Source organism: Quercus suber, unplaced genomic scaffold (assembly GCF_002906115.3).
Source record: "Quercus suber isolate HL8 unplaced genomic scaffold, Cork oak 2.0 scaffold_157, whole genome shotgun sequence".
NCBI lineage: Eukaryota > Viridiplantae > Streptophyta > Magnoliopsida > Fagales > Fagaceae > Quercus > Quercus suber.
The window spans coordinates 49,957-66,568 of NW_027069618.1; the positions used below are offsets into that span (position 1 = coordinate 49,957).

General features: G+C 34.4%; 1 pseudogene; it reads right to left on the reverse strand.

The window, feature by feature from the left end:
- Positions 1 to 5,897: 5,897 nt before the first annotated feature.
- Positions 5,898 to 16,533, reverse strand: LOC136069215 (G-type lectin S-receptor-like serine/threonine-protein kinase At4g03230; annotated as a pseudogene).
- Between the last annotated feature and the right edge of the window lie 79 nt (positions 16,534 to 16,612).

Below are 16,612 nucleotides of genomic sequence, written 5' to 3' on the forward strand. Positions count from 1 at the left end.
AAATCCAGGTTGAAAAGTATTCAAGATTGTAAGTGTTTTTGTCTTTGTCTCTCTCCGGTAGGACTACCATTCTTTTACCAAAGTAGACGAGGATTACAATATATGATGTTGTCTTAAACATTATTGTAGGTACTCTTTTATCAAATTTCATTATTTTCCTTTCTCCTTTTAAGTTGTACTATTAAAATATGAACATTGATAGTTTTAGTGACATGTAATGCATATTGTGATATTGATATGTGTGTTTTTTACGAGCCTCTAAGAAATGGCCCTATGCTATGGGAATAGGCAAATGCCCAACAAATATAAAGGCTTATGCAAAAGGTTAGTGTCGCTTTATTTATGTTAGCAATGCACTTCCTTAATTTAACATTTGAATTTTCAATCTTTATAATTTAAACGTTAAGGTCATCTAGTGATTCGCTTATCACGTTTTTGACGTTTTGTTCATAGACAAATACCAAAACTCAAGTTTTATAATACTTTTGTGCAAGATTGACACCATCAATTGATAGGCATGATTTTTGGTTCATTAGATTGTATGCTTTTTCCAATCTAGATGTGACTCTACTTTCATAAGTATTTGTCTCTCTAATTGAAAATTCCTATGTTTGGTCTTTGGTACATCTAATTCATATAATCAGAAAGAAACTTTAAAATTAGAATTTTAGTAATCAAAATTTTACTTTTATTTTTGGGTTGTGATCATTTATCAAATGTAATACCCATATTTTTGGGTTGTACTTCTAAAATTTTATAAACCATAGTTAAAATCATCTGAATTTTAATAGAGCAAAAATATTGCCCCAAATTTTCTATAATAATCTTTCAAGTATCATATCGATAATATTATTAATTAAGGATATTTTCATTAAACTTGGGCACAATGTTTCTCTATTAATTTCTATATATTAATTTTGTAATGGTTGAAAGCAGATTTGGGTTCCTTTGTTTTTGTTTGTTTTTTACAAGCTATTGTTTCTACTTTATGTTTTTTAAATAACAAGACTTCGTGTGAGTTCATAAGCAACATTAATAATAAATAATAATAATAATAATAATAATAATAATAAGTTGTGTGCTGTATTTATTTTGTTTGATAAGAAGCTGAAAAATTACTAAGACCATACAATTAGCATGTATGATCTTTCATCTACTTGCTAAATTAAATTCAATATTTTATCAGATGAATGCAAATTTCAACCTACTGAATGAAAATAGAAAAGCTCATTGGAAAAACATTTATATTTCAACTAAAGCTTAACGACTATAACAAGAAGGAAGGATGAGAATTCAGATATGATCTCTCTGAAAAAAAAAAAAAACTTCTCCAAAACTGTTGACAAATCCTTCCATATAAAATTTTCGTAACAAACACATTTCTTATCCTAAAAAACCAAGCATGCAAAAATATTGGAGTGGATCATTGGGATTATGAATGTCCTTACCCTTATGGAAACAAGGAATTACATGTAACATGCAAAATGTGTTCAATTGACTTGAAAATATATAAATTAGTCAACCGAGTATGGTAGAATTAACATTTAAAAAAAAAAAATCAATTCTATTATAAATTATCCTCATTTTTTTCCAAATAGTAATCTCTAATAAAAAATATATATATAGTTCCATGAGCAAAAACTCCTGTCAGCATGAATCCTACTATATATTGGTAATACATATATAACACAGTTTGAGACGTAATAACATGATAAATATTAATAAAATAAAAGACCACCCTAATAAAAATTATCACGCGCAGTGCGCGAGACCGCGACTAGTTTCTCATAAAAATGGTGTCAATACTTTCTTAAAATGGATTGATAACCAATGCCTTAAGGACACTCGTTAGCATGACTCATACTTTATATATATCAACATAGCATGACCCATACTTTATATATATCAACATTGAATGCACAGTACTATTTTTTGCTGAAAATACTGTAGATAAAACTAAAAAGTAGCTGAAATAGTACAATAAGACATATGAATAGTACCAAAAAATGCAATGGGACCCATAAATAATTGCAAAAATAAGTTGAATAATAAAAATAAAAATAAAAAACTGGCTTTTTAAGTAAACTAGTTGCAAACCCGCGCAATGCACAGAAAAATTTGATATAATTACTTTTTATTGGAATATTATTGAATAAATATAATATAAAATGTATATTTTTAGAAAGTCAATATGTGTTATTTGAAATTGTGTTTTAAATTATAACATATGAAAAAATCCCATAATATATTGCCCTTTAAATTCATAAATTACATGATTACTTGCATTATATGGTAAAATAAGACCAACCCATCCATCATGGCATTTTAAAGTCATCTAGATATAATCATATAAAACCACCGTTTTGTTGATATTGTCTCATAAACTAAAAGTACCATCTATACAACTGATAAGATCTTTAAAAGGTAAAATATGACAGAGAATTCTAGTTTACTGCCCTCAACATTGAGATCAAGATTTTTTTTTTTTTTTTTCTAGACAACGTACATGTTCAACTAAGATGAATTAATCAAGGAATATTTAATCATTGTCAACCATGTGAGTTTTCTCTTTAATTTTCTTGGTTTCTCACTTTTCAAAATGAAGATTACATTGGCATATACAAACTACAACGATTGTAGAGTAGTTATGCAAAACTATTTAATACATTATTGTTCAAAACTCTGTACAGATAAATTCAACCTCTTGTTCCATGTGTTGTATATAGTTATGGAATCTCAAAATTTATTCTCCACTTAGGCTTGCATTACAAATACCAATGACTTAATCATAGAAACCAACACTATTGAGAAACTTATGTGGTGTAGTGCTTTAGCTAGTGCTAAATGTTGTAATAGAAGTTATGCAATTTCAAAACTTGCAAAGAGACTAAAATGGAAAAATGAAAAACAAAATATTAATTCAAAAATGTTAAATGAAATAAGCATTGCATAAATGAATATTTAAGTAAATAGTGGGATACCACAAAGAATGTCATTACTGGTAGGCTATCACTTGAAATCTTGAACCCCCAAAAATTAATCTAAGGAGCTAGATATAAGGATAATTAGAATAATAATAATAAGTGCCAACAAAAATTCGTAAGCTTCAATAATTGATTGAGCTTGATTGTTTCCAACAACAAAACATTTATAAATTAGTTTTAAAGGAACATTGGTTGCTTCAAATCAGATTTTTTGGTTCTTTTGATGTTGGCAATTAGTCCCCTTATTGTGTGTTTTTTTTTTTTTTTTTGCTTTTTTCCTTCAATAAAATCTTGCAATTCATCAACAACAAAAATTTACTTTTATAGTTTGGTCATTTTTCTTGTTTGGTCATTTTTTTTATTTTTATAATTAGAAACTTTTATAATTTTTTAGCTTTTCAAGTAATGTCTATAAAATTATATAAAAAGTGTAAAATATAGTTTTACAACTATCGAACGTTGCAAACCCACATACCCACATCGAACATCTTATTTCTACTACTAACAAAACAAGTTTTTTTCCCCTTCAATCTTATTCTTGCAATTACATGCTATTATGTATTTAAAATAAAAGAAGACTTCGAGTTAAAAAAAGTACTAGAGATAAGCCAAACCCTACAAAAAGAGAGTGCATATGCAAATGTGACCAATAGAAACAAAAATATTAAAATCAAAACCCTCACCATAAGGAGCTGTAATTCATGCAATATATAGATGGCATTTAGGGACATAAACTTAAGAAACTTCTCCCAACCATTACATGCCAAAACATTTGAAGCTCAAAAGAGAATAGGGTGCCCAAGTTTAGAAATAGTGTTCAAAAGTATTCTCCCCATTGATTACTTGCTCCCACACATCTAAGAAAAATTTCATCAAGTATATGTCATGCAACAATAACCAAAAAAAAAATTTATTGACATTCCACATGGGATAAAAAAACGAATGGGTGACAATTAAAACATTTTTATTGACAAAAAGGAGAAAAATAATTGACAAAAAATCAGGTCTAAAGATTGATCTCTTTTTCAATATGTCTCTTTTGCTTTTGCACTGTCTAGTTATATGGTTTTCTCAATAGATTAAATTAGATGGAGAAAAAAGGAACTGAGAGCATGAGACAGAAATTAGGAGAGACAAATTGGTTACCTGGTTAATTGAAGAAGAGCAAAAAAGACCGTAGCATTACCTAGTAGGATGGTGTTTCGGCAGCTTTTGCAGAAGTGGAGAGGGGGCAACTGCAATATATAAAGAAAATAAATCAATAAAGAGAAAATAGGAGTTGAGATCAAAGAATTGAAGTAGTGCTAAATTGAGGTTAAAATGGACTTAATAAGGTGGTTGGAAAGTGGGGTGATGTTATCCCTTTGTTTGATGGAGAGAGAGACCAAGGAGGATGGTTAATTGGGAATTGGAATAGTTAGCCGGTTGGGTTTAATGGAGTAAATGGGGAAGATGAGTGGGTTACACTCAGTCATTATGGAAAGGAGTTTACATATTCTATCCAAAAATAAATAAATTGAGGAAATTGAAAAATAGGAAAACATTCAATGGATAGTTGGGGATTTTAAATTAAAAAAAAAAAAGGTTTGATTAATAGGAGGAGAGCATAATTTAATGCAAAATAGTATGAGAATATGTAAAGTCATGATATATTGTAAAGTCATGAGAATATGTAGCAAAACAAAAGAATTAAGACTATTTAGAATGTGTAAAGTCATGAAAATATGTAAAGTCATCATATATTTTGCATTCTTTTAAAAAAGGTAATAAATTAACAAAAAATAAAAATAAAAAAATAAAAAGATGACATGGATGATGACGTGGCTCAACTGGAGCGTAGCAACAATAAATGCTGCGCTTCAACTTTTAGTAATATATAGATGCCAAACCAACCTTAGTCTTGCATGTATTTCATTAATCTTGGATTAAAAAAAAAAAAAATTTGTTCATGATTCCTCCTAACTCCTAAGCTAAATTCCTGTTCTGACTCTGTCTCTGTGCATAGTGTCTACGGGTGTTGAATGGGTGAAAATGCATACTTTTAATTACAACTGACGAAGGTACGAAATCCCTACAATCTAATAAGGATGATGTATCTCATATTAAAGGCATTGTTCTCCATACCGAGGAATTAGAAGCAAAGACTTGTATTTAGAAGTAGACACTAAAAAATCAAATCTATAGTTCTACATCTCCTCAACAACAGAATACGCACAACAGGAAAGCCAGGATACTGTCATGCAAGAACAGAGTAAGGAATTCTCCAAAGACAGCATACGAAATTGCGTTTTTCGATTATTCTAAACTAAAATGAGTTTTTCATCTTGTCCTTTTTGTTTTCCAGTTTTCCTTTTTAACTATTTGATTGTTTCGACTACTTAACTTTTATGTTTCTTTGGTGTAGATGGAATATTAGATACAATTATATGGCAGCCTACGTGAATTACGACCTGTCTTTCCAATCAGAACATTTTCCAAATGGCTTCATATGACCGCATTTGAAATGATCTACAGTGGAGACATGACATGTATGCCTATTCTTTATGAGTACACTAATGGTACATGTGAATAGCATTCTCTTGAATCTCTTCGTGCTTATTGTGGCAATGAGCAGTACAGCTCAAATGTAAGGTTGACTGTACCTCTTGATGAAAATTGCTAATAATGCTGTTCTAGGCTTCCAAATAATAGGAATAAATAAATGAAGACAGTTAGTCTGAGTTAGAGACAATCAGAATCAATAAAGTACAATAAATACAAAGGAGGTTCAAATAGGTAACAATCAGACTTACATTGGATACAATGTAATCACATATCAGCGACAATAAAAAAAGTATCAATATGACAGACATGAAATGTGCCTTAATTGTTCCTACGAGAACCATAGTAAGAATACTAGAAACTTCTACACCATTATCGGCCTTCTTCAATGGTACATGTTAATTCATTCAAACTTTCTGGTTTAGTAGTAGAAGTTTTGCTAGAAAGGGATCTTCTTACAACATAGGCTAGTTGTTTAGGAGTTGGGAGAGTTGCAGATTCACTACCAAGCATGAAAACTACATTCGACATTGTGGGACGATCACTTGGATCCTCTTGTACACATAAAAGCTCAATGTTAGTTCACCTCAAAAATTCGTTTGTGTTACAAGCTTCATGTGTTGTTTGGTCCATTAAATCTAAAGCCTTGCCTTCTCTCCACAATTTCCATGCCTGGGACAATTTGAAAATCGAATTGGCAATAAGTAGAGTGTAGGAAAAATTAAAAATAACCATATGTACTTAATGCAACATACGTTTTCTTTGGTTTACTAATACAACATACATACATGACCTAAAAGACTCAAACCATGCTCTGACTGGTGAAATCATGTGTTCCTTTTTCCACTGATAACCTCAAGTACAACTACTCCAAAGCTGAAGGCATCAAACTTGACTGAGAAAAACCCATCCAGTGTGTATTCTAGAGACATGTAACCGCTGCACAACAAAAATTGTTTAAATTTTCAGTGAATTAGGGAGCATAGATGGGAGAACTGAAAAATGTAATTCAAAGTATAAACAAAGAGCTTTCATAATCAACCATCTGCATCAAACTTACTAAGTTCCAACTACTCTAGTTGTGGTTTCCTCAGTTTGTTTGCCTCCAAATATTCTTGCCAAGCCGAAGTCTGAAATCTTGGGGTTCATCTCTGTTAGGTTCTAAAGGTTTAGGAATTTATGTATTTAGAACTCTAATGTGTAATATTGGCAAACCATGATCAAAACAATATGTTTAGTCTTGTTATAGTGTGCTCAAAGTTGTTTAATTATTGTAAGTTGGAATCGAGAGACTGCAGATGCATTGGGGCATTTTGGTCTGGCTCGATCGATCGAAGAATAGATTCGATCGATCGAAAATCGACCAGATTGCGTTTTCTGCAGAATTTCCAACTCAGCCATAACTCATTAAACGTTTAGGGTTTTATGTTTTTACCCTAGGTATATAAGGTAAAACCCTAGCCACGTTTTTAGAGTTGCTCTAGTTGTATTGTTGCTCATACATTGCTGTTTTGTGTAAATCTCTTGTGAGATCTAGAGGAGCTTTCCTTTACCCAAAGCTTAGGGTTTTCAAGTTAGAGATAGTATAAATATCTTGATGATCAACTTGGTTGCTACCATTGAAGCTTAAAGAATATCAAGCGTGGGTGCTTATACATGATTGAAGAATTCAAGAAAGAAGGAGTCCGTGGATTCGGAGCTTGCACGTGGTCGTGTCAGTAAGTTCTACTGGTGGGTAGCATTAGGAAGTCAAGCGGGGAGCTTGTAGTCCTTCTGTATGAACTTCGATTCTTTCGCATAGTGGAATCAGGTTTACCTTGAGGATAGCTAGGTCAAATCCTCCCCAGGTTTTTACCATGTGATTTCCTGGGTGATCATATCATTGTGTCTTTTATTATTCCGCTGCTTTATTATTTTGATATGATTATTTGATTGCTTTAACCTAGAATTGCATAATTTGACTAAGTAACAACTTGGCTAATTAATCTAGGCTAACCAATCTGGTTGTTCTAAGGGGTCTAAAACTCGTTCAAGTGGTATCAGAGCGGGTATCTCTTTTGTTTGAGATTTCTTGATCTCTGAGTTGATCCTTGACTCTTGTTGTCATGGATTCTTGGAAAATCTTTGTGCTTAATTGTCAACTTGTCTACTTGCTGTCTTTGCCTTTCGTTGTTTTTGTTAAATCTTTCCTTAAGTATCTTGGCATAATCACATGTGATAAGAATTATGTATGTTATACTGCTTTAACCGCCTTAAAGGCACGTGATTCTTGTCTTTGGTATTTGGATAGTGGTTGTTCCAGGCACATGACAGGAAATAAAGGTTTATTCAAAACACTCTTCGAAGGAAAGATTGGGACAGTCAATTTTGGAGATGGAAGTAAATCTGTGATCAGAGGCATTGGTACTGTGGAAATTCCAGGATTGCTAGTGTTTGAAGATGTTTGGTATGTTGATGGATTGAAGGCCAATTTACTCAGCAAAAGTCAGATTTGCGATAATGGACTGAATGTTCTTTTCACCAAGTATGAATGTGAGATACTTGATGGAGGAGGTGACTATATGTGTGTTGGTGTAAGGACAGCTAACAACTGTTATGGCATAACACCAAGTGTAAACAACAAGTGCTTTAGTGCAAAGATTGATCAAGTTGATTTGTGGCATCAACGGTTGGGGCATGCCAGTCATAAGCAGTTAGAGAAGATTTCCAAGTGTGAGGCAGTTATCGGTTTACCTAAATTTGAGAAGATTGATAAGTGCATTTATGGACCATGTCAGATAGGTAAACAAGTAAAATCCAAGCATCCCTCTGTGACTAGTGTTCAAACTTCAAGACCTTTAGAGTTATTACACATTGATCTCATGGGTCCTGCCAGAGTTCAAAGTTTGGGTGGAAAGAAGTATATTCTAGTTGTTGTGGATGATTTTACTAGATATACTTGGGTTGTGCTTTTGAAGGATAAAGCTGAGGCTCCTGAGAAGATGATACATCTTTGCAAGAAATTGCAGGTTGAGAAAGATACTGTGATAGCCAGAATCAGAAGTGATCATGGAAGAGAATTTGAGAATACCAAGCTGGCTACTTTCTGCAATAATCAAGGCACTCACCAAGAGTTCTCATCACCCAAGACACCTCAACAGAATGGGATTGTGGAGAGAAAAAACAGAGTTGTACAGGAAATGGCACGAGTCATGTTACACAACAAAAAGTTGCCCAAGTCCTTCTGGGGAGAGGCTGTCAACACTGCTTGTCATACACTCAACCGGGTGTATTTTAGACCTGACTCCAAGAAAACTCCCTATGAACTCTGGAGAGGGAAGAAACCTGTTGTCAAGTATTTCAGGATATTTGGCAGTGACTGTTACATTCTACGTGATAGAGAGAACCTAGAAAAATTTGATGCAAAGAGTGACAAAGGATACTTTCTAGGATACTCTTCCACCAGCAGAGCTTATAGAGTATACAATCTGAGAACCAAGACAGTCATGGAATCTTCAAATGTTGTAATAAATGATGAAGTATGTCCAGAAACCTCTTCTGAAAGCACTGTTCCTGCTCAAGATAAGTCTTTAGAGGTTAATGATTCTCCCCTTCCTGAGTATGTTGTGAAACATAGTGAGGAAGAGTTGCTGGTGTTGAATGATACAGTCTCAGTACCCTCAAGTTCAGAACCATCCACTCCGGTTCATGACACTCGACAGGTACAAAGTGAGTTCAGTCCTATATTTGAACAGAAAGGTACCACAACCTCCCTTGTTAAACGTCCAACCTCTAGAGTGAGATTGAATCATCCTCCCACGAATATATTGGGAAGTCTGAATGATAACATGAGATTGAGATCAAAAGCCCTGAATGTGATCACACACTCATGTTATTTGTCCCAATTTGAACCGAAAAAGGTAGATGAGGCACTACAAGATGCTGATTGGGTAAATTCCATGCATGAAGAGCTTCATCAATTTGTTCGGAATGATGTGTGGGAATTAGTTCCTAGGCCTGAAAATGTAAATGTGATTGGAACTAAATGGATCTTTAAGAACAAGTCAGATGAACATGGCACCGTGATTAGAAACAAATCAAGACTTGTTGCACAAGGATACACACAAGTGGAAGGGATTGATTTTGATGAGACCTTTGCACCAGTTGCAAGATTGGAATCCATTCGGATACTGTTGGCCATTGCAAGTCACCTGAACTTCAAGTTGTATCAAATGGATGTCAAAAGTGCTTTCTTAAATGGGATGTTACAAGAAGAGGTGTATGTTGAGCAACCTAAGGGATTTGTGGATTCTCACAGACCGGATGATGTATACAAGTTGAAGAGAGCTCTCTATGGTTTGAAACAAGCTCCTAGGGCTTGGTATGACAGATTGACTGCATATCTCACTGAGCATGGATTCAAAAGGGGATCTGCAGATACAACTCTCTTCATAAGAAAGGATAAGACTGGTTTTGTTGTAGCTCAAATTTATGTTGATGACATTGTTTTTGGTGCTACTAATGATTCTCTTGCTCATTCTTTTGCAGATGAAATGAAGGCAATGTTTGAAATGAGCATGGTTGGTGAATTGACTTATTTTTTGGGATTGCAGGTGAAGCAAACAGAGTCAGGAATCTACATCAATCAAGCTAAATATGCAAGAAATTTAGTCAAGAGATTTGGCTTGGACAAGGCTGCTCATGCTAGAACACCAATGGCTGCTAATGCAAAATTAACAATTGATCCATCAGGTGAGTCTGTTGATATTACTTTGTATAGAAGCATGATTGGATGTCTGTTATATTTGACTGCTAGTAGGCCTGATATATCTTTTAGTGTTGGTGTTTGCTCTAGATTTCAGTCCAACCCTAAGATTTCTCATCTAAATGCTGTTAAGAGAATTATAAAATATGTGAGTGGAACCTGTGACTATGGACTCTTTTATAGTAAGGAGTCTAATTTGTCTCTTGCTGGGTTTTCTGATTCTGATTGGGCTGGGAATGCTGATGACAGAAAAAGCACCACTGGGGGGTGTTTTTATGTTGGGGCCAATCTTGTGGCTTGGATGAGTAAGAAGCAAAATTCTGTTTCTTTATCCACTGCTGAGGCAGAATATATTGCTGCTGGGAGTTGTTGTTCTCAGCTTCTTTGGATGAAAAAGTTGTTGAGTGATTATGGGATACCTCAAGACACCATGGTTGTCTATTGTGATAATTCCAGTGCTATAGATATATCTAAGAATCCTGTTCAGCATTCTAAGACCAAACACATTGAACTTAGATATCACTTTATTAGGGATTTGGTTGAAAAGAAAATTGTTGTTCTTGAGTATATCCCTACTGATCGTCAAAATGCTGACATCTTTACCAAACCGCTTGATGGAAGTAAGTTTGAAACACTTCGTCAAGTGATTGGTGTACTTCGGTGTCCTTAGTCTCTTTTGGCTTTCTTGGTCCTTGTACTTCATTGCTCATTCCTTTGTGACCATTGTTCTTTGGTTTTGTGTTTCTTTTGTTTTGTTTCTAGGATTTGCATTGCATTACATTCATGCATTTCATTCTAGGATTTATTTGTTTTCTCTTAAAAAAAAAAAAAAAAAAAAAAAAAAGGGAGAAAGCAAAAATTATGTTTGACACTATTTTTCTTGATTTTTGAAAAACAAGGTTGGTCTATCTTTTTATACATGTCATGTCCTATGTACCTTGTTTAACTTTGATGAACTTATTCATTACACTTGACTAGTTGAAACTTTGTAATGCATGTTGTGTAGGAAAGATGTGTGTGGTTTTTAATCACTTTGTCTTAATCATGAAGTCATATGTTATTTAACTGTTGGACTTGATTCTTTTGAGAAAGGCATAAATAACCATCTCACCACTGTTCACTAGCCAATCATGAACACCTTAGTGCATATCATAAGATTGTGTGCTCGAAAAAGTGTAGCACATGCACAAAAAGAACATAAGGTGTAGCCTCAATTAAATTAAAACTGGTGTGTACTATTAGGCTTGATGCCAATTCACTTAATTCAAACCGGTGTGTACTATTAGGCTGAATGCCATTTCATACAAATAAGAGGCAAAAATGCAAGAAACTTATATGATTGCAAGCTTTTGTTCTAGGAGATGTGAGAGTTATATGATGTAACTCTTTAGGTGATAGTCTCTTTTAAATTCTATGTGATGAATTGTGTAGACTTTGTGTTTGATTGCTATTCACATATCACCTCACATGTATCTCAAGTTTTTGCTAGTATCACACACTACACAAGTTACTCTTTGTTAAACACTGTACATGCTAGTGTGTGTGGTTTTGGTCTGACCACTCAAGTTTGAAAATATCTTGAGATTTGTTCATAACATATTTGTTGCTTGAGAAAATTCAATGGGAGAATGATTGAAACTTGTTTTTGACAAAATTGGGTTTAAAATGTTGGGTTTTTGAAAAAGCATTCCATCTCATACTCATGCATTTTGCTTTCATTGGTTAATGCTTTGAGGAGTTGTTTTTCAAAATTAGGCTTGTGTTTTTCAAAACTGGTTTTTTTTTTTTTTTTTTCAAAATTTAGTGAGCCTCTGCCCATCTCGATCGATCCAGTCTGTTTTTCGATCGATCGAAAAAGTGCTCTAATTTGTTTTAAAATGTCTGGTTCATTCGATCGATCGAAGATCGTGGAGAAGCTTTTTTAAAAGATCAGATCTAACTTTTTCAAACACTTTTCAAATCTTTTTCAAACTTTTTCTTTCTCTCTCCGACGAGGCAAGCTAAATAGTTCAGATTTTTGTCGTTTTCCTTCGAAGTTTTTGCAAAGTTTCTCTTTCCTCAAGCCGGTAAGACTCTTTTGCCCTTCCTTTTGATTTTATTTTCATGATTTCATGCATAAATCCATGCATTTAAGGGAGATTTTCGAAATTTGCATATTGGGTTTTTCTGATTGATTCAAGCCCTATTTTGTGAAATTGATCATTGGGTTTTTGTGGGGACACATCATAAACATGATTCTTACCTGTTAATTTGATCAATTTTGAGTTTGTTGAAAATTTGCAAAATTCTAGGGTTTGTTCTTGATCCAATTTGGGGCTTTTGTTAAATTGGGTAGAATTTGATGAAATTGGCTTGTTGTATTGATGAAATTAAGCATTATAATCTATGTGCTGTGTTTTGTAATGCTCAATTCATCAATTTGTTTAAAAATTTCAACAAGTGGTTTTCAATTTTTGGGGTTTTTGATTAGAAATTCCCTGCTCAAGCCAATTTTGTCAATTTAATCTCACTTGAACTTAATTGCTTACTGCATTAGTACATGCATCATGGCATTGTATCTGTTAATGCATCATATAGATTTTCATTCTATTTTGTTTTTTTTTGTGCTAACTTGCAGTCTATCCTTGGTTTTGTTTTCTTGTGTTCTTTTGGTTTTCTCTTTGTGTCTTTGTCCTTTCCTTAGCATCATGCCTAGGAAGACTAGAGCCCGTAGGACTATTCCCTCTTCCTCTCCATCCCCTCCTTCCTTTGACCGTGAGAGGTTTCCGAGTGAGAAAAACCAAGAGCTTTTTGAGAAGCTTAACCTTAGGAGGAAGATTTGGGCTAAGCGTTCTGTTCTGTTAGATGAACTTGATCCTGCCATTAGGGCAAACTTTGAGCGTCGGGGCTGGTTACCCTTGATGGCTGTTTCTGATCCTCCTCCACCTTCTGCCTTGATTGAAGAGTTCTTTTCGAACATCTCTATCCGCATCTATAATTCCAACACTTTAGTAAAGAGTTGGATATGAGACATAGAATACACCATTACTCCTCAGGTAGTGGCTGATGCTCTAGGGGTACCGTTGGTTAGGAATCCTGTCTATCCATATGACGAGTCACCCGAGCTGAGCGACGTTTTGTCTTACATCATTGGGACTTCTGTCCAGTGGGGTTCTGATCCGAGGATCACTTCTGCTGAGCTCTCCGGGTTGCACTATCTGTTCTTTAGGATAGCGTGTCATTCCATCTGGCCTATTTCTTATGTTCACACCATTTCTCTTGAGAGGTGTGTATTTTTGTACGCTCTGGTTACTGATGCTCCTATTAGTTTTCCCCATCTCTTTCTTTGTTCTTTGAACGATGTTTATAGGAGTTCATCTACTTCTCATGCTCTTGTACATCCTATTTTTATTCATAGGATTTTGCTCTATCTTGATCTTAGTGACTTCCCTTCCTCTGAGCCCGTTCATGTGATAGCTCCCATAGGTGCGTCTTTTCTTAGACAGAGGGCCGCTCATCTTTGAACTGGTAACACCCTAGGTCTGAGCCATCTAGTAGCACTCCTCCTCCTTCTTCTTCTACAGGTCTTGCTGGTGAGGATGTTCCTGATCCAGTTGGTGATGATGCTGCTACTGCTGATGTTCCTCTACCTCCTTCGACCGACTTTGATGTTCGTCGTACTCTAGAGACTGTCATGACCGTTCAGGCGGCTCATGGTCAAATTTTGGTGGACTTACTCGATGAGATTCGTGCTCTCCGAGCCAACTTAGCGCGTCTTCTTTCACCCTCACCACCTCCTTTTGATGGCGACTTATGATTGCTCTTTGGCATTCCGTCACAAAAAGGGGGAGTGGAGTTTTGTCTTGTAGAGGAGTTTCGTAGTTAGGGGGAGATTTTTTTTGTTTCTTTTTAAGAGGAGCTTGTGGAGTTTTTAGATTGTATCTAGGTGCTTCACTTTGTATATCATTTTTGGGGATATTCATGTTAGGGAGAGTAACATTGATTGATATACATGTTTTTTTTATTGATTCTTGTTGCTTTGTGATTCACTGCTTATTGATTTATATTTATGAGTTGTTCATTCATATATGTCTTTATTTTGTGTTGTGTGAATCTTACAAGAATGCTATACCCGTTATTTTACTCTTTTCTGTCACACATGCGTTTATGCGTTTGCTGAGTATTTTAGGAATATACAGGTTGATTCAACTAAGCTGCTGTCTACACTTGCAACCGATGGATAGTAGTTAGGGTTGAATTTGAGTTTATGAGCATTATCTTTGTAAAGGGCTTTTTACTTGTAAAACTTTGAGCTTTTAATTAGGGTTTTGTCACGGATTGTCAAAGGGGAAGATTGTTAGGTTCTAAAGGTTTAGGAATTTATGTATCTAGAACTCTAATGTGTAATATTGGCAAACCATGATCAAAACAATATGTTTAGTCTTGTTATAGTGTGCTTAAAGTTGTTTAATTATTGTAAAGTTGGAATCGAGAGACTGCAGATGCATTGGGTTATTTCGGTCTGGCTCGATCGATCGAAGAATAGATTCGATCGATCGAAAATCGACCAGATTGCGTTTTCTGTAGAATTTCCAACTCAACCCTAACTCATTAAACGTTTAGGGTTTTATGTTTTTACCCTAGGTATATAAGGTAAAACCCTAGCCACGTTTTTAGAGTTGCTCCAGTTGTATTGTTGCTCATACATTTCTGTTTTGTGTAAATCTCTTGTGAGATCTAAAGGAGCTTTCCTTTACACAAAGCTTAGGGTTTTCAAGTTAGAGATAGTATCAATATCTTGATGATCAACTTGGTTGCTACCATTGAAGCTTAAAGAATATCAAGCGTGGGTGCTTGTACATGATTGAAGAATTCAAGAAAGAAGGAGTCCGTGGATTCGGAGCTTGCACGTGGTCGTGTCAGTAAGTTCTACTGGTGGGTAGCATTAGGAAGTCAAGCAGGGAGCTTGTAGTCCTTCTGTATGAACTTTGATTCTTTCGCATAGTGGATTCAGGTTTACCTTGAGGATAGCTAGGTCAAATCCTCCCTAGGTTTTTACCGTGTGGTTTCCTGAGTGATCATATCATTATGTCTTTTATTATTCCGCTGCTTTATTATTTTGATATGATTATTTGATTGCTTTAACCTAGAATTGCATAATTTGACTAAGTAACAACTTGGCTAATTAATCTAGGCTAACCAATCTGGTTGTTCTAAGGGGTCTAAAACTGTTCAATCTCCTCATCCAGTAGAACATTGCTTGTTTTCAAATCTCTATGAATAATCCTCAACCTAGAATTTTGGTGAAGATAGAGCAGCCCTCGAGCAATTCCTAAAATAATGTCAAAGCGTATCTTCCAGTTCAGTAACACACATAGCATCCGATCTTTCATGCCATTTTCCATTGTAGAACATTTTTAAGTAATCATATTAAGCAACAATATAATATGCAGTACAAATATTTAAACTTCAGGTTTAGAGTCTAACCAAATATAAAGGAGTCTAAACTTTTGTTTGGCATGTATTTATATAGTAAAAGTTTTTCATCTCCTTCAATGCAATAGCCCAAAAGTCTAACAAGATTCCAATGCTGAAGTTTAGCAATTAAAACAACCTCATTCTTAAATTCCTCCAAGCCTTGTCCTAAACCACTTGAGAGCCTCTTTATAGCAATTTCTTGTCCACCTGGAAAGGAACCCTAAGAGAAAACTCCCGTAAGCACCATCCATCATTAATCGGAAACTAATGTTTAAAATTAACTGTAACGAATACCAAAAAGGTTAAATTACCTTGTAAACAGGCCCAAACCCCCCCTGTCCAAGCTTTTTTGCATCTGAAAAATAATCTGTAGCGGCTAGTATGCTTTTCAAATCGAAAAAGGGTACATCTATGCCTTTTTTATCATCTTCTCTAAATTGGCCTGAGTCTATCAAATCTTTGACTTGCCACTCACTCTCATATAGGCGAAATGCTGCATTTGCCTGATTTCTTTCCCTGTTAACTGATTCTAAAAGATTAAATTAAAATTTCAGTCTCTTGCAAACTGTATGGAAGAAATAAAAATATTTTCATTTTGACATAAGAAATCAAGAATATATGGTTGTTTTCAAAACGGTTACCTTGTCCTTTGGCCACTTTTTTTCTTGTATAATAATAAAAGTAACAGCATGCAATAACCATCAGGATAATTGGATCAAATTGCTTCTTCTTGTAGGAAGATCCTTCAAACTTTGTGTGATCAGCTTCAAAAAATGAATAGAACAATAAGTAATAAGTTGACAACATTATGGATATAAATATAGGTACTAAGTTACATTGCCAAAATAAAAACTAAAAAATAAAAAATAAAATCAGGTTTAGTTTT